The 19,970-nt window shown below is 41.1% G+C and overlaps 1 protein-coding gene across 2 annotated transcripts in view; it reads left to right on the top strand.

Moving 5' to 3' along the window:
- The window catches only part of ROBO1 (roundabout guidance receptor 1), a 532,129-nt gene that overhangs the window by 147,543 nt on the left and 364,616 nt on the right, over positions 1 to 19,970 (top strand). The window lies entirely within an intron of this gene.

Below are 19,970 nucleotides of genomic sequence, written 5' to 3'. Positions count from 1 at the left end.
TGCTTTGCATAAACCAGAGAAATGTGTCTCTAGGCCAAATAAGAAAAGCCACAGACAAACAGCACTATACAGCGTGCTGCAGCAGTGATCCCTGAGGGCCCCAATTCTGTAACCCCTCTGCACACTGAAGTGATACCCAGCTCCAGGAGTCAAGCGACTGGCCACAACCTGGGCTCAGCTAGAGAGCCCCTGAGTCTAAGGTTTTCATGAGCTACTGGTGGTCCAGATCTTTTATCTTGTGAAGGTAGGTAGTAATGGTAGCAACTTTTGGAAAAGGAAAAAGGGAAAATGAGTTGGACATTTAACTGCAAGAGGTTCTTTAACTACCTTGATGGTGGATCACTAGTGCCACTAATGCTCACACAGTATAAAATTGCACAGAGTCAAGTTATTAACAAAAATGTGTGAACCAGAACATAATGAAGGATGTAGGATACAGAAATTAGGTAGGTGGGTATAAGAGAGGGAATAATTTATTGTCCATTTATAAAACTTCAGGTCTGTTATACATCACTTACACTGATTGCAGCTTTCATCACCTACCCCTTGCAATCATCCCTGCATGTGGTTTAAAATCTTGACATGCTATTTTATTGCAGTTTAAAATATCTTTTTATCTAAGAATGTAAAAAGCAAAGCAATACAAATTTTCCCTCAGTCAAGAAGACAGATGCCTGCTTAGAAAAACATAGAATGGATTTTATGTACTCTGCTGCTTGTGCCCTCTTAGCCACAAGAGTAGTGAGGGCTTGGTCCAGGACTTCCCATGGCAGTTACACGGGGTGGGTGATAGCAATCAGAGGGTGCAAGAGCTGCAGGTAGTGCTGCTTCACAGTGGAGACTTCACTTCCCCCCTTGCACAGCAATATTTAAGGCATATATGCAGTGTTTAAGATAGTATCTTCTCTCTGAGCGTGAGCATGTGACATGACTTCCCAAGCAGAGTGCAGACCCTTCTGCATCTGTCCACCCAGAAAGATCTTTCACCCACATCAAGGTATGAATGCTTATCTGGGAACCAAATCTGAGGATAGGCCTATCAAGGGCTGTGCTAGTCAGCAGTCAAATATCAATGCTCTTTATTAATCCCTCTCCCTTCCCAAAGGGGAAAAGAAAGGGAGTAAGGATAGTGACTTAGGGGTTAGAAACTAAACCCAGCTTTAATTTAAAATAACAATAAATACAAATACATGCAAAACCAATACTGAACCCAACTTCCCTGACTGCAATTAGTCACCATCACCACTAGGCTACACTCAACAGCAGACTGGAAGTGGATTCAGAAGCTGGATTCAAGTACTGGGTTTAGGAACACACCAATTAGGATCAAAGGCAGAATGGACAGAGTCCTCCTTGGATGATAGCCATTGAAGAAGATAAGTTGACTCTTGTGATCCCTCAGCTTTATAATCAATGTTACATACAAAACCTCATTGGTCACTTTAGAGTCACTTGTCCTGTCTACTTCTCCCTGCAGGTGCAATCTCTTCCTGCAGCCCCAATGTGATACACAGTGATTTTGAACTGCATAGGAGTCAGTACAAGCAAGAGCCTTTTTGCACAATAATCCTTGGTACTAACTATAAGCATCAGGCATTATCACCTCTAGAAGCAGTTACTGCCTGCAAAAATATGCCACTAACTTCAGAAAATACAGTTACTTAGAAGAGACTGAACAGAAAAGTAAAACCCTGAACAGGAATTAGTTCTGTTCCGATTCAAACCAGGACAAGGCCTCTGCAGGGTCTTGTAGCTGTTTAACCTGCCTCTCAGAGTCACGGGGTCATTTGGGAGGACTGGCAAAAATCAGACCCTGGTATAGTGGTTCCCCAAAGGCTCCAGATCTTAACTTTAGGCTGTGTTTTTATAGGCATTTGTGAAGTGAGCACCAAAGTCAGGATCAAGTTAGACGCAAACACAAGCTGAACAAAAAAAGAAAACCCAGAGGGTGGCTGGGTTTATTTAATTGGAGATTTTATGCTTTTGTGTTTGAATTAGTACTTAATGAAGGAAAGACCAAGGATTTAATGGTTAAAGATTTAATATTCTGGTAAATTTTTCTCCACTACGTAATAGTAATCAGTATCACTCTGAGCGTATGCCCAGGTTGATGTGGAAAAGCCCTGAGGAATGTATGAAAATGACTCCAAGACGTTTCTATAGTAATTATTTTAAAATAACATTAACTGTAACACAATCTTACAGGTAAAGTTACATGATTTTCTGGTTTATGCACCCATTTGTGTGGGCCTTTTGTGGAGTTCCTGGGTTTTACAGGGGTGTTCTTAAACATTTTGTTTTTGTTCTCTCTTACCTATAGAATCCCATATTTCAAAAGAAAAAAACATTCCAGAAACATGATTGCACTGAAAATTGTCTGACTCATTCCTAAAATCACTCAGATAAAGTCCAGGATGTCTGGACCCCGGGGGCAAAGCCCTATGAGGAGAGGCTGAGGGAGCTGGGGTTGCTCAGCCTGGAGAGGAGGAGACTCAGAGGAGACCTTATTGCTCTCTACAACTACCCGAAGGGAGGTTGTAGACAGGCAGAGGTTGGTCTGTTCTCCCAGGCAGCCAGCACCAGAACAAGAGGACACAGTCTCAGGCTGCACCAGGGGAGGTTTAGGTTGGATGTTAGGAAGAAGAGAGAGAGTGATTGCCCATTGGAATGGGCTGCCCGGGGAGGTGGTGGAGTCACCATCATTGGAGGTGTTCAGGAGGAGACTTGATGGGGTGCTTGGTGCCATGGGTTAGTTGTTCAGGTGGGTTGGATTGGTTGATGGGTCTTGAAGGTCTCTTCCAACCTGGTTTATTGTATTCTATCTACACTTTGTGTTATGTTTAATTTTCCCTAACAAAGACATCCAAAGTAGTTTTCTGAAATGCTCTGTAACTATTCCTGTATCTCTTTCTACAAACTTTAAGGCAGGTTCAGGTGACTAGCAGTGAAGCAGATAACAACAAAATGACTGCAAGTGATCTCTTTTCTCCATCAGTTTGGATCTGGGTTCTGACAGGAGAACCAAGTGCTAGGACTAGAGAATAAAATGAAATATTAAGTTCTTTATCAAGTCTTTGTGGAGATACCAAAGAAAGATAGTTATGGATAGTTGTTTTAGAGTGGAAAGAAATTCTTAAGTTGTCCATTGTTGTATTTGTCATTGAAGTCCTGGAGATAAGTACAGGGATAAAACCAAAAAGGAAGGGAAGCAAGGAAGAAGATCTGTGAGAGTTCTCACTATATATCAGAATAAAAATATGGAAAACCATTCAAATAACATACTGGAGAAATGCAAGAGGTGGAGACTTAAAACAACAACACCACCCCCAAAAAATAACCAACAACACACACAAAAACCAAGAAGCAGCTCATGGAAAGAAAGGTCTTAAATAATGTCAGGATTTCCAAGAGAAGAGATTGTGATTAGTGATCAAATGGAGCAGATGATGTGCTGAATAGTATCCCCTAGTGCCCAAGGAGCTTTGTGAACCACAACGCTGCAGGAGGGAGCAGGGCATGAGGAAACCTGAAGGATAGCTTAGAATAAACCCCTTGACTGAAGCTGCTAAACATACTTTTCTGGTTTTACCTGTTAGTGCAGATTTTCAAGGAAAATTTGGGATTTCACATGTAGTTTGCCAGTCAGCTTAGCAAAGTAATCGTTCCCTCCTAGCTCATGGGCTTCATTTGTTTTCCTCCCTAAAACAGTGCAAGGGCAGTAAGCATCAAGTATGAGCCTCAGTTGTTTTCTACATAATTGTTGGCAGCAATATAATTTCTAAGATTGCTTTGTGCTGTGGTACTGAAGTGTGCACGTGCATCATATTTCAGGAAGTAGCACATTTCCTGTTAAATCAACTGTGACATAAATATTGGGGATCATTTAACAGATCACAGAGTATGACTTGTGTTACGGAGACCAGAATGATAGCTCGTTAAATTAACACTATGGAGTCAAACATTTGTGGGCAAGGATCACCACTCTTTGTGAAGTAGATTAATGGCTTTTTAAAGGAATCTTGCCAAATAAACTTTTTTGTTCATAGTTTTCTCAAAAGACTCTTCCAGTATGCAAAGAAGTCATGTGGTTCCCATTTGTGACTTAAAGTTAGCCATTGATTTCCCTCCCCCACCCCCCCCATTTAGTCATGAAATCATGTTGGTGGTGTTCCTTTGTATGACAAGGGATCTGATCCCTTTTTTTTTGCTTTACCTTTCTTTACCTTTCTTTTTTAGTACTATGTTTTTGTGTGATCAGAAGAATTGTTTGTACTGGATCACCATTTTCCCCATGTCAGATAAGACAAACTGCTCTTGGTGAGCACTTCAAGAAATGAAGGAGAGATCTGTCCTCATTGCATGGCTATTTCTGAGACACTTCTATTCCAGTAATTTTACACCATTTATCCTATGTATTATAGAGTGCTTGCTTTCAAAAGTGGTAGTTCTAAAAACACATTCAATAAAACACTTCTTTGACATTAGAGGTGGAAATCTACAGCAATGCTTACCCTGTGAGAAATTGAGTGATTTTCAGCCATTTCTTTTACTACATCTGCTAATCAGTTAGAAATTCACATGTGGATTTGGTGACTGAGTGGGGAGAAATATGTGATATGCAACAGGATTACAAAGAAGGTGGGAAATAGCTGTTATTTGATTTGATATTCCTTCTCAGTTATCATCTTTAGTTTAAGGATTATTTGGAAAGAGTGACACTGAGAAAAAAAAACAACAGACAGATTAAACAGAAGCAGTTTGGTTAATGGGATGCAAAAAGTGAATGAAGAATGATGTTGTAGAGTCTGGATGTTTGGGGTTGGGAGGAGGCTGTAATTTCAAAGGTGAAGCAGGTGGATAGCAATGTCTGAACAAAACCAAAGATCTTATTTCTGTACAAGCCTTCCAAGTAAACTGCCAACATGTGTCTGTTGCACTGAGTTCATCACGTCCAACAGCCTGAAGAGAAAACCAAACATGTTTGCACTGCAGAACCAATAGGCATCTGACAGAGCTGAATGAATCCCTAGATTAGATAGCAGCGACATCAATTGCAGTTACAGGACCCTTATTGCTAGTGGTAATAGGCAGCAGACTTCTGCTGGAATTTTGCATCTCAGGATACATGCAAAGCTGGCAGATGAGACCTTTTTTATAGTCTTCATCTTTTTGTAAACTTGCTAACTGAACAAGTGTGCTTGAGTCACTGGGAGAATAAACACACAGCCCCACGACACCAGTTTTACAAAGGTACTTCTTAGAGCACATCTGCACTCTAAATCCAAGAGCAGATGGATAGTTATGCTTATTAAATGAAAAGAAAAGGAAAAAGAAAAAGGAATAAATCCCCTGCTCTTGTCTATCAGCAATCTCTCCGTTCCCCATGTCAATCTAAGCTGCCAGAAAGGTCCTTTCAAACTTTTTGCTTCTGTTTGGAAGCATTCTTCTGATGCAGATAGTGAGGGTTTAGGGTTGGTTTTTATACAGCAGAAATGGATAGAATTGCCTGTCAATGATAGTGATGTTCAGGAAATAATAATTTAATTTGAATAGCTAGGAACAACATTGGAGCACACATAACCTCCCTTGCAGAAATCTTGCAGTGACAGTTTGCATGAAAACGTTCATAGAACTCCTCCTCCAGTTATTGTCTTACACTTCAAGGCAGAGCTTAAGTTAAAACAGGGAGCAATGGCAATGCCCCATGTTTCTTAACCAGTTAATGGGTTTTCTGGAGACAGCAGAAGAATTTAAAATTACACTGCTCCCACTCCCCCCCCCAAAAAAAAAAATCCCAACCCAAACCAAAACAACAACAACAACCAACCAAACTAAACCAAAAAAAAACAAAGCAAAGAAACAAACAACAAACCAAACCAAACAACACTATGTGAAGAATTTGTTCTTTGTTTAGTGATATGATGCTATACAGCTGACCTACTAGGGACTGTTTTAAACTATCACATCCCAGGAAGATGAATTGGAGTTTGAGAAGGTGCAGGAAAGGGCTATTAAAATAATCAAGGAATTAGAAAGCTTATTTTGACAGGGGCTTTATTGAAAGGGTGATGTGATTGGCATTTGGCCTCAGCCTTATGCTCTTAGAGAACACATGGGGGGGAAAAAAATCATCTACAGAGCACACTGCCTATACAACTTGAAGAAATGCACTTGTTGGTAAATAGCCTATCTTCAAACAGCACTCAGAATACATGCTCTTATAATGGGTGATGCTAAGCACTGACTTACACATTTCTACTTGTGAAAAGAATAAGCAGGTATAAAATAAGCCCTAGTTCAGGACAGAAATTTAGGATGTTTTACAGCAACAGATTCTAGAGCAGTTTTCAGACAGGAGTTTGAAAGCTCTTTTCAAAAGATTGAAATTTGTGATTCGGCTCTGATAGGCTGTGCATGCTAGACTGGTTCCCCAGGATCAACGTTTTAATCTTCAGTTCCTGTGTTCCTAATTAATTGTGAGACAAGTAAAATCAAAACAAAAGGCTTTTGCAGCATATTATACTTTCTCTTTTCCATTTGGACTGTCACAGACAGGAACCCCTGGAGTTGATGAGAGGCTTTCTGCTGAGGGCCTCCTAGCAAGAGTAAAGACAGAGCAAATTGCCATCAGACACTGCTGTCAGTTCAGTGAATTAAGTATGCAAAGCAATTTGTGAAGATGTTCAGAAGTGCAAATTTCTGCCAGTAGGTCAAAAGAGGTATGAATTATCACAGGATGAGAAAGGAAACTGATCATTCCCTGTCCTCATCAGGGTGTATTATACAAGTTAGTCTTTTGTTTTAGCCTGGATATTTTTATTATTATTATTATTTTAATTCAAAGAAGTAGGAAGCTAGCAATGCACATGGTCTTATTAAATGTTTAGCAGTAAAATACACTATATAGATGACAAGATCTGTTTATTGTGTCTAAAAGAATGCCCTTTCTGGAGTATTTTAAGAAAAGAGAATATTGAAAGGTATTTGCTTATCATTCAGATATTTTGCATTGTTGGTCATTTTTCATAACAATGACTATATAGGATCATAGACCTGCAGGATAATTCCGGCTGAATGCAACCCTTGGAGGTCTCTAGTCTATCTCCTGTGCAAGCAGGGTCAGCTATGAGGTCAGACCAGGCAGCTCAGGGATTGATCCAGTCAGGTCTTGAAAGCTTCCATGAATGGAGCTGGCAAAGCCATCCTTGGGCATCCAGCTCCACTACCTGCATGCCCTCATGTCCATCTCCTCAGTGACCTCTGTGTTGGTATGGGCATGTGGCTCTTGGGTCCCCCTATAACTGCCTCTAACCCAGGCTGAACAAGCCCCAGTCCCTCAATCTCCTGCATTGGGTTTGGCTGAGCTGGACTTAATTCTCCTCAAAGCCTCCTTCTAGTGGTGTATTTTGCAGTACTGTAGATAACATACCAGTGTTTTGGCTGCTGCTGAACAAGCATCCAGGCTGTGCTTTTCCAGCATTCCCCCACCCCGAGAGTGTTCTGAGGGGTTGGCAAGATCTTGGGAGGGGACACAGTCAAGCCAGCTGACTCAAACTGGCCAGAGGGGCATTCCATGCCATATGGCTTCAGCTTAGCTATAAAAAAGAAGTGAAGGAAGGAAGTGTGGGATATTTGCCCATGGCATTTGTCCTGTGGAGGAACCGTTACGCATAGGAAGCTCTGCGTCCTGAGACTGACCACTGTCTGCTGACGTGATGAAGTAGAGATTAACCTCTCTCTCTGCTTTCACTTCTCTGGGGTCTATTGCTTTGCTTATCATTATTATTGAATTGCCTCCATCTTCTATCTGGCTTTTGTTATATTTTCCCTTCTCCCCTGTCCATCTAAGAAGGGGAGTGATAGGGCAGCTTTGGTGGGCATTTGGCCCCCAGCCAGGGCCAAACCACCACACCTCCCAAGCAAGTGCTCTAGCCTTGACTGCCCTGGTGCCCCTATGTCCCAGTTTATCAATGTCTTGTACCGGAAGGCCCCAAAGTGGATGACTGCTGAGTAGAGGGAGGTAATCCCTTTTCTTGATCTACCACCTGGGCACTCATAAAGCCCAGGATGATGCTGGATGTTTTTGCTGCCTGGGCAGGCTGCTGGCTCATGCTTAGCTCTGGTGGACCAGAGCCCTGGTGCCTTCCCAGCAGAGCTGCTCTCCTGCCTGGCAATCCCCAAACTGTATGGATGCAGGGGGTTCTTCCTTCTCCCACACTAGGACTTTGCATTTGTCCTTGTTAAATTGTTTTCAGTTCCTGTTGGCCTGTTCCTCCAGCCTGTCTGGCTCCCTCCAGATGACAGCCCTGCTGTTAGGTGTGTGGGCTAGTTTTCCCAGTTTCATTTTGGTTGCAAATGTGAGGACCATGCTCTCCCTCTCTTCCTTCAGGTCATTGATAAAGATCTTAAGCAGTCCAGGTACCAGAACACACCTGGCAGTCCCTCTTGTTGTTGTCATTCAGGTAGGTTACAGCCCATTAACCATTACCTTCTGAGAGTATGAATCATGTAGTGTTTACTCATCTAGTGGCTCAGCCATCCAGACTATAATGTCCTTGCTTGGATACAAGAATGTTGTGGGACATGGTTGAACCCCCTACATGGGATTCTAAAGAAAAGAGGCATTATCAAAGTACAATTCATCAAAAGTGATCTCTCCTTTTAGCTCTTCTTATAATTGCATCTCTTGTCCCAGCATCCCAACTTCAGACACCAACACCGAGTGAGCAAATAAAAGTCTACTTCTGTCTGAAGATTTAGAGTTACTGCTGTCAGATCCTTCTGGAAGTACTACCAGACATTTATTGTAGTGCTTTCTGTGCGTGTGTGATTCTTGTACATTCCTTGTCCATAAATCATAACAAGTTGAACCATCACCTACAAGTGCTAAAACATCACAGAGAGCTTTTTAGAAGGAACTGTATTGATTTTCGATTTCCAGTGACCCTTGTATAAGAAAGAAGACATTTTTCTGTGGTACAATCTCCACTTTACTGTAGTGAAAAACTACTACTAAAACTCACTGCTACTTTCTTTATTGAAGAAATTTTTGTGCCTCTAAATATAGAGGCAGTGGGCACAAACTAAACCACAGGAGGTTCCCTGTGAGCATCAGGACACAATTTTTCACTGTGGGGATGACTAAGCTCTGTCATGGCTTGCCCAGAGAGGCTGTGTAGTCTCCATCATTAGAGATATTCACAGCCCACTTGGACAGGGTCCCGGGCAATTAGATATAGGTGGGACTGGACAAAGATGGTCTCCAGAGCTCCCTACCAACCTCAACCAGTCTGTGATTCTGTAATCCAAGAACTTAATTTAAAACCAAAACAAAATACAACTTTGTTGATCTTAAACTGCTTGAAGCTAACTGAATTTTCTTGGCCAAAATTATTCCTTGAAAAACTAATAGTTATGTGAGCAACAGCAAGATTATTTAGCTGCCCTTAAACTCCTGGATGCAGTCTTTGTCCTTCCAGAAAAAGACAAAAAAACCACCACTGAGGTTAGGAGCCATTTGCTCTTTCTTCCAGAAGCATAACCTGGAGCCCTCTTGCTATTGACAGGGATGTGTTTTTACCATACAACTGTGCAAGAATATGTTTCTATTGTTTAAGAGCTTTAATCTAATTAGGAAGTTATATAAACTAACAACTTCCATCACTTCAATATAAGTCAATCATAAAATGACATGTGTACACACAAGTGTGTCAGACTAGCTTGGCTGTGTGTTTCTGTGCTTGCCAATATGGATTCATAGATTCATAGAGTGGTTTAGGTTGGAAGGGATCTTAAAGATCATCTAGTTCCAAGCCCTCTACACCAAGGGCAGGGACACCAGGTTGCTGAAAGCCTCATCCAACCTGCCCCCCAGGGAGGGGGTATCCATGACCTCTCAGGGCAACCTGTTCCAGTGTTGAGTCTAAATCTTCTCTCTTCAAGCTGAAAGCCATTCCCTCTCTTCCTGTCACTACAAGCCCAAGTATCCTTTCCCAGCTTTCTTGTAGGCCCCCTTCAGATACTGGAAGGCCACTGTATGGTCTCCCCAGAGCTGCCTTTTCACCAGGCTGAACAGCCCCAACTCTTGCATCCTGTCTCCATAGGGGAGGTGCTCCAGCCCTCTAATCATCTTTGTGGCCCTCCTCTGTACTCCCTCCAGCAGTTCCATGTCCCTGGGAGCACCAGAACTGCACCAAAACATGCTTCATCCAGATGAAGACAGCCACAAATATTATCAAGAAAATAGGTGTCTGGAAGAGAGTGGAAGTTGTTTTAGGAAAACAAAGCAAAAAACATTCAACCAAAAAACCAACAACAACCAAACAGCACTCCAAACAAAAAAAAAGAAACAAACAACAACAAAAAGGATAAGAGATAAAACCAAGCCTCATATGTCTGCAATCACAGCACCTAGAAAGAACATACTTGGTGAGATCTCTTTTTCTCTGATGACTGGGTGCAGCGAGTTTAGAATAAATAAATAGTTAACTATTTTCTAATACCCAGAGGATGATTTTTTAATGAGTTTTCTACTTGTTTGGTTGGAAAATGTCCTTCTATTCAGGTTAAGGTCTTCTTGTAGCTGCAGATGCCTTTTAAATCTGCTGTCCAGAAGCTGAACTGAGATAAAGAGAAAGCGTCACGACACATTTATTTTGGCAGCCTGATCAAAGCGGGTGGCTGTACTTAGGCAGAGAAGTGTATCAAAGTGATGCAGCTGGAAATGGCTGAGCTATCATTCTTGAAACCATGTCCCTGTGATAGGCTCTGCAGTGGTGGTGGCAGGGTAGAGCAGTGTTAGGAAGCGCTGTAGATCCATCAGGACACAGCTTGAGCTGAATGCAGTGAGAAATTACGATTCACTACAGCCTTTTGCCACATACATTCATAACGTGTGTTCGCAGTAAGACTGATCCTATGCCCATCCAAGTGCAGCCCACTTAATTCAGCAACCAGTGGATTTAAGAAATACTATTCACAGGATGGTTGCAAAAAACTGCTAAAAAATGGGCAGGAGCCCAGCTGCAGCAGCACAGGGATCCAAGTCCTCTAGCAGCGTTGGAGATGTAGTTTCTTTTGTTTGTTTGTTTGTGTTTGGTTGGTTTGTTGTTGGTTGTTTTGCTTTGGTTTGTTTGTTTTTGTTTGTTTGGTTTGGTTTTTTGTTTGTTTGTTTTTGTTTGGTTGGTTTGTTTTTTGTTTGTGTTTGGTTGGTTTGTTGTTGGTTGTTTTGCTTTGGTTGGTTTGTTTTTGTTTGGTTTGTTTGTTTGTGTTTGGGTGGTTGCTGTTTGTTTTGCTTTGGTTTGTTTGTTTGCTTGCTTTTCTCTCAAGAGCACTGGACACTCTAGTCCACAAAATTGTGGAGCATTTGTTAATTATATTAATTTTTTGCTTGCTTATTTGTTTGACTTTTCCAGTGCAAAGGTAAAGAAAATACTTTCAGGACGGTGCCAGAGCGCTCAAACAATAGAAAAAGTTAATTGGAAAGCTGGCATCTATCAATATGTTTAGAGTTAAATTTGAAGTCTCACTCTTACAAGAAGTGGGTTTTTTTTACATATAAAAAGATAGAAGCCTTTACTGAATTTGCTTTGCAGTGTCTCAGAATCAGCAGGTTTTGTTTATCCTTTTACTAGATGAGATCAATGGAATTAAAATCTCTTCTGGGTTCTTCTGAAACCACCTGCTTCCAACATAGGCACCCAGAGTGCTTAGTCAGGTTTGAGTCTTGTATTGTAACACGGCTCGCTTATGAAACAGCCTGCAGTTTGGAATAAGGTGGAATATTCCTTTGAAGTAGAATATTTTTAGATAGCTGTTAAATAAAATCACCCACTGGCCACTTGTCTCTTCTAGTGTAATGGATCAACAGTGAAGATTTAGGAGTCTAAGTGGTTAGCCTGCTTTTTCCCCACAAAAAGGCTCCTTATAAATGATTTAGTTCGTGTTTCCTGCTGTGCCAGTGAGCTTGGTTGCTCAGTGCCACTACATGCAGGCAAGGAAGAAAATAGTATGGATAGAAGGAAAATGAAAGGCTGGGGATGAAAATGAGAAGGATTGGAACAGTTTGATTGTTTACTGTACTTTTCTGTATTCAAGCAGAGAGTTGGTTATAAGGTACTGAGAGTCATGATGGAGCACATACTGCATGCAGTCTGCTGATGTGTAGGAACTGGTAAAGCCCAGGAGTTGTTTCCTTCTCCTCCTGGGGCACCTACTAGCATGCATGCATTACCACACCAGAAGCTCTAAGATGAGAGATTCTGTATTTTGGGGTAGAGCCCCAGAAATGCTGTGGTTAAGTGTGTAAACCCTGGCCTCTACTCTTGCTCTCAATGAAGGGTCTTTGTCCAATGCAAGGTAATGGTGGGAGGTCTGGCATGCTCCAGAGTTACTCTTTTGCTTTTCCTTCTGTTGGGCAGTACAGCACCTGCTTCTTCTGGCCTTCCCACAAGGTCAGATCCAGTCCTCATCCCTTCTTCTCTTTTCTCTCCTGCACCTTTCCCAGCTGTACTCATCAAACCCAGATTCACAAACAGCTCTGTTGGTAGCAGATACAACAGAGGGAAGGGAACGTGCACAAAATGTACTGCAACTGATAAAGGGGGCAGGTGATCTGAGCTGAAGTGAAACCTCCCAGACCCTAGCTACAACTCTGATACTAGCTCTTTCCTGGGCTCTTGGGTCAGTGTTAAGAACATACTGCCTAAAACGTGCAGGTTGTCCATAGAAGTTGTAGATGACCCATTCCTGGAAGTGTTCATGACCAGGTTGGATGGGCCTTTGAGCAGCCTGGTCTTGTGGAAGGTGTCCCTGCCCATGACAGGGGGCTTGGAACTAGATGATCTTTAAGGTTCCTTCTAACTCAAACCATTCTATGATTCTAAAAATCAGATTACTGCTGCAGCTTGACCTGCATGATTCGCGAGGCTTAGTGCACAATGCTCAGAACAAAGCCCAGAAGAACTTTGATATTTATTTACTCATGACTGCTTCTTTAGAATATGTATAAAACCTATCTAAACACAAATATTCTAATTGTCCCTGAGCATCTTCTCTTTCTGACAGAGTTAAATAACAGCTGCCTTTGAGAAAGCAGTGACAGTTACAACTTCTTGTTTCTTTCTCTGGACCATTGTTCATAACGTTCAGCTCTACTCCCATTCTTGTCTTCACTATTTCTTCAGCATATTTTAAGCAAACCCTCAAGAGAGTTAAATAGGAAAGTCATCTTCTGAAACATATTAAAGGCTCTCTGGGTTGCCATGATGATTGTTGATTCCATCTGAAGAGGCAACAAGCCTGTGAGTTTCCATATGAATTGCTTCTTGCCTTTTTAAGCTCTGAATAGCTTTAGGCTCACTAATTATAGTGGTTCTGGCACTACTTTAACAACAGTATGCATCAGAACATACTTATGCATCAGATGGTCAGCACAGAAGAACTAGGTCAGAGACCTCTGGGGATTTAATCAAAAGGTTAGCAAACCTAGCAGCACACCTTGAGCACCAGCCACTGAGACTAATGAGACCTCATTTAAATAGTTTTTCAGAGATGTAGAAAAGATTACTTTCTTTAGGGAAATGAAATCTTACTCTGATGTTTTTATCAGATATCTAGTATCAGACCCTTTCCTCTTCCCGCCCTCCTCCCCCCCCCCCCCCCCCCCCCCAATTTTTTTGTCCTTATTCTGGCAAGGATGTAAGATTAATAGGACTTACCTAAAATATGCTGCCATTAGCACAGCAAACACTGCTTTCCTGGGACATAAAATCTACACCTGTCACCTTTTTCTTCTTTTAAAATTGAGTCTATTAGTCTATCACATTAATATTAGCTACTACATGAAAATAATACATGAAACTAATAACACACCTTTTCCATATCAGTGAATTCTCCAATTAAGAACATTCAGAGTATCAACAGAGTAAAGTATATTATCTATAAGGTCAAGATGAGAACATTTTTGCATTTTGTTGAGGCTGTTCTGTAAAAGAGCTAAATGCTATTCATCAAAATATTAAGGTCTACACACAAAATGTCAAATGTATTAAATGAACATCATTTAGTAAATGAAACACTAACATATCGAGTAATTCTTGGTCTTCATTTTGAATACCACAAGCAGACCTACCACATAAAGGTTCTTTAAACTAGTCCCAGTGAATCTGATCCTTCTGTGTTTTAGCACGGGAAGAGCTTTCAGCAAAACCTAAGGATGCAGAAAAATTGGGCCAGCATGGCTTCATTTCTTAAATAATCTGAGAACAATTTCCTGTACATATTCTAATTCAAAGTACCAATGTTCTGCAGAAGTAACTATGTTAAAGTTACTTTAATTTGACCTGCTCTGGGATAAGAAAGAAATGGGAGAAATGAAACAGTTAAACACATAATATTCAAATAAGCAGAAACAAACAAGAACAACAAGAAAAACACAAGAAAAATACAGAATAAGAGGAGTAAGCAGTAGCTTCCTGCACAAGCTGTGTGTCATTCTGAAATTGTTGTTATTTGCTGGGTGTCCTTTCACATGCAATCAAGAATCAGAACAGATTTCAAACGATTACAATTCCTTTAAAGAACAATGATCTAATGAAAGCCTGGGAATACAGTAGTCAAACAGTAGAAATTAGCTGTACCACTGCCCTCTAACTACATTTCCCAGCTTTATGTTTCCCAAGGGTACCCAGTATACATGTTGTATTCAGTCAATTTCTAATTTATAGATAGAAATTCCTCCTGACTATCAAATCAAGCAGAATGCTTTTTTGTTCCACGTTGTGTGGTGTTCAGTGTGACATGATGGAAAATTCTAATTCACTAAAGAGATTTTGCTGTAATACCTGATATATATCAAAAAGGTCTTTCAAAACCCCCCATTCAGCATGTTCTGAATTTTATGTGGTAACTCTCTACATCATTCCTTTTCTTAAATGATCTCCCTAGAGATTTTCTTTGTGTTCAAGTGAGTATGGAGTATTGAAGGGATTGCATTATTAGCTGCAACTTAAAAATGAGAATACGAGTGTTGTTCAAGAAAATTCCTGGGCCTTTCTTTTCTTTTTCAAGCAATTTGAAAACTAGACCACTGGACATATTTTTTTTAATCTTTGGGAAATCTTTCTGACTTGTATGAAATGCCAGGAGATAGAGCATTCCTTTGGCAAAAGTTAATTACCCAAGGTCAAAATCTCATTAAAGATCCCTTCTGGTGTGGGTAAATTTGTTTAGATTGGGCCTGTTGATCTTTTCCAAGTGCCATCTTGAATTATTCCATGCCAGAAGTGTTGCATGCACATTACTAAATGCTGTGATCCCATTTATATTGATTATTCTAACCTAGAGAGTTACAAATGAATTTGCAATTGTTTGTGAAGAAGTGGTTGGGTTCACAGGAATTCGCAGAGTATTCCTTTTCATTACCAGTCCTTTACTCTGCACTGTTCAAAGCAAGGATTAAGCCTCATAAAAATTTGCATGGATCTGTACCTAGAACTTCATCTAGCTGTGGATCTGACCCCTGCCTAACTCCACCCCTCCTCTTCAAATAAGTTCTGTAAGGAAACTAGTGGAAACAGATCTAACCGGCCAGCCTGATCTGCTCTGGCCAGCCTGATCTAGTGTGGAGTGTCCCTGCCCATGGCAGGGGGGTTGGAACTAGATGATCCTTGTGGTCCCTTCCAACCCTGACTGACACTATGATACTATGATAACTGGATTTAAATTATTCAGAGTTCTACCATGATAGATGTGCAAATATAGGAGTAACTAGTTGTCCAGTTCAAGCAGTGAACATTTAATTTACTCTGAAATGACCAGTTCCCTACACCTCTGACAACTCCTAAGAGTAGGGAGGAATGAATGTCCAGCAATCTGTTTAACTGGTATAGTAAACTGTTACATTTTTGACTTAGATTAAATAAGGTTTCTCCCTCCTAAAATACAGCCTTTGTTTGAAAAAAATAAAGAAACAAAAAAAGGGAATTCAAATGATAAATACTTTGATAAATAACTCCTACATAAGATGAATAAAATCTTACAGTAGTCAGTTTTCCTACATCCTCGTAATTATAAGACAGGTACACACACTATTGGTCCAAACCACTAAACAGATGAAGTTGTGGATTAGAACATGTTGAATTTCACAGATGACTGCATAACAAATAAATTTTCATCGATGAACTGTAAACATAAACAGAAATCAATGATGAAACAAACATTGTTTCTTCATATGTCAGAATTAATGGGTTTACATTTTGTTTCAGCATTGAAACTGTTACAGTGGATGGAGAATGCCTGGCTATTTATATAAGATTATCAGACGTGCTTGTCATAAACAGTTGCATAAAATGACAAGGCAAATGTCAGAGCTTTCCCAAATCACATAGAATATCTTGTTGGAAGAGATCTCAGAGATCATCCAGTCCAACCCTCGTCTCGGCACTGAAGTGCTGACACTAAACCATGTCTCTAAGCATCAGGTCCACACACCGTTTGAACAGCCCCAGGGATGGTGACTCCACCACTGCCCCAGGCAGACGATTCCAATGTTTGATAACCCTTTCAGTAAAGAAATATTTCCTGAAGTCCAGCCTAAACCTCCCCTGGCACATGTAGAAACCATTTCCTGTCACTAGTCATCCTGGAAAAGAGGCTGGCCACCTCCTAGCTCCAGCCTCCCTTCAGGTAGTTGTAGGGAGCAATAAGGTCTCCCCTCAGCCTCCTTTTCTCCAGACTGAACAACTGCACCTCTCTCTCATGCTCCTCGCAGGTGATATGCTCCAGGCCCTTCACCAGTCTCATTGCTCTTCTCTGGACATGCTCTAGCACCTCAATATCCTTCCAGAACTGAACACAGTACTCCAGGTGTGGTGTCAGCGGTGCTGAGTACAAGGGGAGGATCACCTCCCTGTTTGGCTTGGCCACGTTTTTAATAAAACAAGCCAGGATGCTATTGGCCTTCTTGGCCACCTGGGCACACTGCTGACTCATATTCAGCTGATTATCAACCACAACCCCCAGGTCCCTCTCCAAACTACAGCTTTCCAACCACACGTCCCCAAGTCTGTGTCTTACCATGAGGTTATTGTGACCCAGGTGGGGGACCTGGCAATTTGCCTTGTTGAAATTCTTACAATTAGCCTTGGCCTATTGGCCTAACTTGTCCAGATCCCATTGTAAAGCTTCCCTACCCTCTAGCAGATTGACACAGCCACCCAGCTTGGTGTCATCTGCAAGCTTACTGAGGGTGCACTCAGTCCCCTCATCTAGATCATTAATAAAGATATTAAGAGGACAGGCCCCAGTACTGAACCCTGAGGGACCCCTCTAGTGTCTGGACACCAGCCAGAGTTAACTCCATTCTCACCGCTCTTGAGGCCCAGCCAAGTAATCTTTGTTTGGAACTCACTGCCTGGAACATTTCATGATATTGATACTGTACATCAGAACGAACAGATACAAACCAAGAATAAATTCCTCAAGCAGAACAAACATCAGAAAACATCTTCTGTCCTTGCTGACTTCAACAGGCTACTAGTAGTATAACAGTAAGCTTCACACAGTATCACGTTCTACCTCAAGGCATACGGTAAGGAGATTTTCATTCTGTTCTTCTCAGTTAACCAAGACTGAGCTCTGCAAGCAATGGGCAACACAAGTTCTTAAGAAGGTTGTGTTGCACAGTTTGATTTGGTCACAGTTGTTTCTATTTTTCCTTGAATTTGTGGTCTGTATCATTCCAACTGAATAGGAAAGTGCCTCTCATATTCATACTCCTAAAGGAGGGCTCTGTTTTAAGTGGTGGCTGCAAATACTGCATATTGGAGTAAATATAATTAAAATGAAAGGATAATATTTATTAAAGGTACATTACAGTCTGATAAATGACAGACAGCTATTTTAGAAAGCAGAGTTAAGTAATGAAAACAGAATAACTGCTCAGAAGCATGATATACTGGAAATCATGAGGCCTCCCTAACGTTGTTATGCACTTTAGCATTTACTAGTAAATCTCTGCTGAAAAGCGAGGGAAGAAGGTCAGGGGGTGCTTCTCTGCAGAACATAAACCATAGCAATCAGACATTTTTGAGTCAATAAAATGTTAACCTGGCATGTTAAGTAGCAAAGGAAAAAAAGTGAATGCAGTACTTGCTTCAAAGGTAAGTCAAAACATAAAAATAATTAGAATATTTTCGAATGAGGGCAAAAGGAGGCTTTGTGTGCCTGCACTTCTATGGGAGCAAAACAGTTTGACCACAGCTCTGCTTTTAGCATTTGGATGGCAACTAAACTTGACAGAAAAGAATAGTCCTACATACTCTACAAAAGTCAGGTCCTATTCTGTTTGGACTGTTTGACTAATAAACACATCTCTGCAGAGTGCCTACAAGAAGGTGCTGACTCCTGCCAGCCAGTATCTCCAAAAAAGGTAGCTGGAAGACACAGGAGAGAACTAAGATATTACAGTGTGCAAGGAAGGCTATGGGAGAGCTGATGATAGCACATTACACTGCAGACAACACAGAGGTCATGAGAAGAGGACACACTAAATTGTGGCAATGTTAATGCTGGGAGAGGAGGACAGACACAAATCCTTAGGAAACCAGGTTTCATTGATCTAGCTGTTCAGGAAACCATTTGTTCTCATGCCACGTGCCGTACTGGTTATGTATTATTCATAGTCTATGGTGCTGTGCAATTACTGCATAATTTGAAAGAAAGCTAAAATTGTCATCATTTTAGATCCCCCCCCCCCCCAAGCTCTCTCACTTGGAAGCACTAGGTACTCAGCTGGCCAGATGTCCACATGGGCTTTCCACTCAAGCACAGGGACTATCACAGAGGTTCTTCCTCTTGTTGATCTCTTTAAAAACCTTGGCAGGCCTACCAAAACATTTTTGGCTCATGCCATCAGACTCTTCCAGCTGAAAGATGGTGATTGGATTGTCATTACAGTTACCCCTCTTACCTATCAATTTCTCTGCAAAGCCAGAAATACTGAAAATCTCTGTATAAGCAGGTATTTAAGATGCATTGACTTCAGAACTGTGTCAGTAATGGCAGACACTTCACTTTTCCTAAGTGGGCATCACTGCTCTAACATATTGCATACAACACACACACTCTACCCACAACAGAAGCCATCTGTCAGGATGGCTAAGTGCCTGCACAGAGCCAATAAGATCTTTGTCCCTACTGTATGGGTGCCAGCAACAATAGACTTGCTTTGGGAACCAGTGCAACCCTGTGAATAACATCTCATCATGTAGGAAGCCCTTCTCTCTCTTGGCATTGAAGCATTGCTACCACATGCATCTTTTCACTTGTTAACAGCTGCTAATTAGCAATAGTCATATTCTGAACCTCATTCATTAGACTGCATCTTGGCTAAGTGCTCAGCACACTCAGAAATAGAACTGTTAGAAATAATATGATATTGTAAGGCCTCTGGAGCAGAAATTGTCCTTTTCAGAGCATCATGTTGCAGTTGGCTGAAAGCAAGCTTTTGGGTGTGACTTTAGTATAAACTAAACATAAGATTTTCTTTTCCTGTGAGAAGAAACCTTTGAATATGAAGTTCAAAAACTATGAAAAATATGTAAGCAATGAAAAATTGTCAGTTTCAATTTTTAGATTGCCTTAGACTGAGAGGGAGCAAGAGCAAATAAAGGAGATAAGTCCTGGCAGCAGGACCCTAGACTTCAAAGCTTCAGTTCCAGATAAAAGTCTAATGCAAAAAAAGAAAGTCAGTTGCACAGTGCAGGAGCTGCATCTCTTATACAGAGATGGAAAATCCTATTATTGAGCATCTCTCTTCAAAAAGATGTGGGAAATTGTCAATTAACTACCTCTGCTAAGTGACAGACAACCTATGTGATTGCCCTGAGTGCATGCCTGTCTTGATGATCAGCAATGTCACATTTCTATGGTAGATTTGCTTTTAGAGCCTCTTTGAAGGTCCCAGCATC

The sequence above is a fragment of the Dryobates pubescens genome, chromosome 12 (assembly GCF_014839835.1).
Source record: "Dryobates pubescens isolate bDryPub1 chromosome 12, bDryPub1.pri, whole genome shotgun sequence".
Classification (NCBI taxonomy): Eukaryota; Metazoa; Chordata; class Aves; order Piciformes; family Picidae; genus Dryobates; species Dryobates pubescens.
This window is presented reverse-complemented; position numbering and strand designations above follow the sequence as displayed.